Source organism: Amblyomma maculatum, chromosome 7, assembly GCF_055883805.1.
Source record: "Amblyomma maculatum isolate TAMU_Amacu chromosome 7, ASM5588380v1, whole genome shotgun sequence".
NCBI classification, from domain to species: domain Eukaryota; kingdom Metazoa; phylum Arthropoda; class Arachnida; order Ixodida; family Ixodidae; genus Amblyomma; species Amblyomma maculatum.
This window is the reverse complement of record NC_139350.1, coordinates 87,170,695-87,176,694: the sequence shown is the minus strand read 5'-3', so window position 1 is coordinate 87,176,694 and position 6,000 is coordinate 87,170,695.

Here is a 6,000-nt window from a genome sequence, read left to right as displayed (position 1 = left end):
TGCATTGTCTATCCTGTCAATCAGTTTGTGGGGTTTAACGTCCCAAAGCAACTCAGGCTTTGAGAGGCGGCAAACGCCGCTGATGTGTGCTGTACTAACACCTCCTAGACATCTTGGTCTGCTTCTGTTTGCTGTGTGACGCGGCGTTCGAAGAAGCGCAAATGAAAGCGCGCCCCTTGTCGAGCTTGTCATTTGCCATTGCTAGCTCATACCTAATGATTCCTAGGCTGTTGCCTAGTCAGTCCTGAAGCCGTGGCCTAATTTAGCTAATTTTTCTTGCCGGCGTGAGCGCCACTATTACACATTGTGTTTGTGCTGGGTTTAGATTTGTCCTGCTGATTTCCTAAGCATCACATTATATAAGTTTCAACAGTTACTTGTGAGGCGGTAATAATTGTAGCGGTTTGTGTTGTGACTCTCAGCGCTGTGTGATCTTCTACTTATACTGATCTTTCTAAACTAACTTGTGAGCATGTGAACTCCTTTTTTTGGTAAGGGCCGATGTTCTCCAAGTGACGAGAAAATACTGGTCTGTGAAGACAGCTTTTCTTCTGTTTTGTCCAAATGATAAGCTAAACTTTATGCTTTGCCAGCTGGCAGCCATTGTTTCTGGCAATTGCAAGAACCTTGCATGATATCTGTGTTCTTCGCGGGGAATAGACTTGAGCGCTGTCACCTTGGAACACTGGCTCAGCAGGTTCTCCGGTCTCGTCTACTTAACACATTCATTACATCCGGTGCAACTTACGACGGTGATATTCTCTGCTCACTGTGAACCTTTTACCGGTGCTCTGTGGTTAGATAAATGTGTGTTTTTTTTTTTTTTTTTTGCAGCTTCAGCGGGAAAGCAGGTAGTCGGCAGGTGAGCACGATAGTTTTATTGTTCATGAGAGCAGTATGTAATAAGACCTGGTCTACACTGGGTAAAGGTTAGATTATGTCTTAGCTTTCTCATGCACACTGTTCGTTAATTACTTGAACCACTAATAGCATCTGCAATTGCACAGTCGACTTAATGGCTCAACTGCTAGATTGCGGAGGCGAAACTATTGTGAAATAAAGCCACACATATTTATAAGATAGGTGGGAATGCGCACTTTGCAAGAAAACCATCACTTCGGAAACAGTTGTGAAGGCACTGTGCACAAGTTTGGTGGTCGTGTACGGGACTCTGCAAAGAAACCAATATCATGCAATCGGCGCAGAAGTGGGCAAAGCACTGCTCGCAAGTTTCACGCAGCGATGGTTTCCTAATGAAAGCTAGTCTCTTTTGAAGGTACTGATTTGCTTTGTCTCTCGAAGATGTGCTTATGTTTCATAGTTGTAGTAGTCTGTACATTCTGTGTAAAGTTCTCCAAGGAACATTCTGCTAAATGAGAATAAAAAGCGCATATGAGATGCATCGTTTTAACGGACTGAGTAGCTACATTTTATAAAGGAAAGTTAAAAATTTAAGTGCTACTTTTTTTCTTTAGCATTGCTTGATTCGCTTTTAAAATGCCTTTAAAACTCACGCAAGCAAGGATGCCATTATATTTGTAGCGGCATTGCCATCAGAAGTGTTCCTAGAAGGGAGAACTTGTTGGGTTCTGTGGTAGAATTCACTGGGTTTTAGTTTATTTATTCATTTCATTCTTCTTAGAGCTGTCTTAGTACTCTCAATTATTGCTTTAATGAAATCTGTGCATCTTAATAAAACGTCTCTGCGCGACTTGGGTGGTGTGGCAATCTTTGTGCTCATGACGACGCCTCATGGCATCCCAATTACGCAGACGCTGAAAAAAAGACGACGCGACGTCATCAACGAGGTAGACGGCGAGCGAAGCCTTGCGGTAAGTGGTGCTGGAGCACTCGCCGCCATTTTGACCTACTTATCCGTCCTCTGCGGCCAGTCAAAGTTACCGACGCCGGGCCGCGCTAAGCCTGTGGTCTGCGTACTTTGCCCACGGTTCCTTATTTCGCCTTTGGCGCTATTTTTATGCGCGCCATCATTGCTCATGCAGCTGGGCAGGCGCTTGCAGTGGTAGCAATTTTGCGCTCAACTGCGCGAGGCCCTTTGTGTGTCGTTTGGCTTGAGCCATCAGCTGTTCCAGGCAGGACATATGGTAGCCATTTTTAACAGAGCTTTACAGTGTGAGCCTTGAACTGTGCCATATTGGCGTGCCGAGTGCGTAGCATATACAACTTGTATTTTCGGCGACATTGACAACGTTCGAAATTTATTTAGGTTTTTTTTTAGGTGCGCGTATTGAGATACAAATAATTACTGCCTTTTCCGTTTGGCAGTTATTACATATGCCTTTTTATTTGCCTCTTTTTGATTTTTTCTTTCCTTCTTTGGATTTATTTTCTCATTTTGTGTGCAATGCTGCCGCAATATTTGTGACGCTTTGTCATTGTCCTGCGAAATTTTGCAAGCAAATTCTGCGCAGGGTTTTGCCTCGTTTTCTACCTGTCGCACGTTTTGCTCAAACCTCTACGATCTGTCGCTATGCTCCTGCGGTGCCGTCTGCAGAGAGCGAAAAAAAAAAATGGACGGTAAAGCAGGAGACACATGTGCGAAAGCTTGACCGGCGTGCCGCAGCGAACGCCGCATGCGAACTACCGCCCAGTGCCAGCCGGAACACATGGAGCACCGCTCGTCCGGCGAGCGAGCTCCCTCAAGCTCCGCCCACAGCCGTGCCACTGTGCAGCGGAGATGGAAGGCTGCTTGGCTTGATAAACTTCACATGAATTCACGCTCGTACAAGAAATGACAAAACAGCGATGTTATCAGAAGGATTGTCTGCTGTACTCGTGCAACAACAGCAAGCCTGCACACGTACGAAGCTTTCGGCAACGATGCCACCCGCGGACGGGCTGGGCGCCGAACTTCACCGATTCGTGCTTGCCCTAGTCGTCGCTAGGCCTAGCCGGTGTCGTACCAAAGAGGCAGCGGACCGCGCTTCGGAACGGGCCAACGCTGTAATAAAGGTTCGAATGTCATCACCAGGGTACTGAGAAGGCCATCTTATAATAGAATGAACATAAGCTCGATTTGAGCAGCGCATTCGGCAGCGGAGCGAGCAGACGTTTGGCGATCGACCGGGCAGCAGCAGTGGTTGGGCGAACAAACTCGCTTGTTGTCGCAGTTATCACTCGTAGCAGCTCTTCAGTATTGGCTGGCGATCTTCGCAATTTACTTGTAGTTGACAGTCCTGTGTTTAGTGACTTTTTATGCACACGAAGAAACAATACTGAAGGGTTTTTCAGATGCCGGCGCGTCCGCGTCGTGTGCTCGGTAGGACCTCGACGGTGGAGCCGAGAGGCGCTTCACTGCATAGCCCCCCTACGTCACCGTGACGTCGCCGCCGTTCGCGCTCGCATTGGCTGCAGCCACCCGCCGGAGCGTCCCTTCGCCACGCTTCGCATGCGGACTGCCGGAGACATCTGCCCGGTTGGACGCGGGCGGCGAGCGCCGGTTTGCCGGATCGGACTCGTCCGGACGCGGCGCGCCGGAGCAGATCGCACTCGCTTTTCGGACATGTGTCCCCGCCTGAAACCTTTTCAGAAGACCTGGTGTGGTCGTTTTCAAAGTGCAGAAAATGTTTTACGTTAATTTTAGTTAATATCAATACTAAGCGAATTGTGCCCTAATCTCGCCGTTTAGGGGGTCAGTGATGGAATATATTAAATCCGATAAAGGCTCTTGTTTCGCCTTTACCTCGCACCATTCACTTGTGCCTTTACCGACCTTTTGTTGCGTACATACGTTGCAGATCAAGCTGTTGCAATGGGTTGCTGACATATACAATTAGTCGCATATAATGACCATAATGATTTCCGCGTATTTAATATATTTTTTTAATTTAATTTAGACTTACTCTTTTCCTATGTTCACTATATTTATATAGTTTATGCAAGAACCTTGACAGCTTTTCACACTGCCGTCAATGCTGAAGCCTAAAAAAAAAAAATTCATTGATCCAATATGATATTGAATTAATAAATATTAATCCTTGTTGTATTTCATTGGAGTATTTTTACCGCTAGTTTGGTTATTTGTTGTAATTTAGCAGATACGTTTCATCATCCACATGACTGTACCGACTGCAGGGCAAAGAACTCTCCTATATTCCTCCACTTAACCCGGTCCCGTGCTTGCTGCATCCACTTGACCCCTGCGAACTTCTTGACCTCATCTGCCCATCTAACTCTCTGCCGCCCGCTGCTCCGCTTTCCTTCCCTTGGAATCCAGTTTGTTACACTAAGCGACCATCGGTGATCCTTTCTTCGCACTGCATGTCCTGCCCATGTCTATTTCTTCTTCCTGATTTCCACTAGAATGTCAGTAACCCGAGTTATTTTCTCTGACCCACTCTACACGTTTCCTATCTCTTAATGTTACACCTATCATGTTTCGCTCCATAGCCCTCTGCGTTGTCCTCAACTTGAGTGGAACCCTTTTTGTTGGCCTCCACGTTTCAGCCGCATGGTGAGTACAGGCAAGATGCAACTGATGTATACTTTCCTTTTGAGCGATACCGGTAAGCTGCTAGTCATTATCTGCGAGTGCTTGCCAAATGTGCTCCATCCCAATTTTATTCTCCTTGTTATTTCCCTTTCATGGTCCAGATCTGCGGTTACTACCTGTCCTAAGTAGACATATTCGCCTACTACTTCCAGTGCTCCGCTACCTAACTTAAACCGCTGTTCCTTCCCAAGACTGTTGAACATTACCTTAGTCTTCTGCATATTGATTTTCAAGCCTACCTTTCTACTTTTCCTCTCTAGGTCATCAATCATTCATTGCAGTTCATCCCATGAGTTACTTAGTAAGACAATGCAATCAGCAAATCGCAGATTACTGAGGTATTCTCCATCTGCCCTTATCCTTAACTGCTGCCATTCCAAGTCTCTGAATACTTCTTCTAATCAAGCTGTGAATTGCACTGGGGAGATCGTGTCTCTTTGCCCAGCACCTCTCTTTATAGGAATTTAGCTATTTTATGCAGAACTATGGTTTACTGTGCAGCCCCTATATATATCCTTCTTGCACTTTCACGTACGGCTCGTCTACACCCTGACTTTGCAATGCTCGCATGACCGCCGAGGTTTCTACCGAGTCAAATTTAATCACTCCGCCGGGGTGGCACAGTGGTTACGGCGCTCGACTACTGTTCCCAAGGATGCGAGATCGAATCTTGGCCTCGGCAGCCGCTTTTCGATGGAGGCAAAAAGCAAGGCGCCCGCGTGCTGTGCGATGTCAGTGCACGTTAAAGAACCCCAGGTGGTCGAAATTTCCTGAGCCCTCCACTGCGGCGTGGGACGTTAAGCCCCAGAAACCAAACGAAACCAATTGAGACAGATACTGTGCCTTTTCTATCCTGTCAATCAATTTCAAACGCAGCTGATGCCTGCTGTACTAACACCTCCTAGACATCTTGGTCTGCTTCTGTTTGCTGTGTGACGCGGCGTTCGAGGAAGCGCAAATGAAAGCTTGGATAGGACGCCCGATGGGGTCAGCTTCATATATGCATTAATCGCCTTGTGACATTGTGACCTGTCGTGGCGGTACATCGCGCGCCCCTTGTCGAGCTTGTCATTTGCCATTGCTAGCTCATACCTAATTATTCTTAGGTTGTTGCCTAGTCAGTCCTGAAGCCGTGGCCTAATTTAGCGAATTTTCTTGCCGGCGTGAGCGCCACTATTACACATTGTGTTCGTGCTGGGTTAAGATTTGTCCTGCTGATTTCCTAAGCATCACATTATCTAAGTTTCAACAGTTACTTGTGAGGCGGTAATAATTGTAGCGGTTTGTGTTGTGTCTTTCAGCGCTGTGTAATCTTCTACTTATACTGACCTTTCTAGACTAACTAGTGCACATGTGAACCCCTTTTTTGGTAAGGGCCGGATGTTGTCCAAGTGACCAGAAAATGCTGGTCTGTGAAGAAAGCTTTTCTTCTGTTTTGTCCGAATGATCAGCTAAACTTTATGCTTGCCAGCTGGCAGCCATAGTTT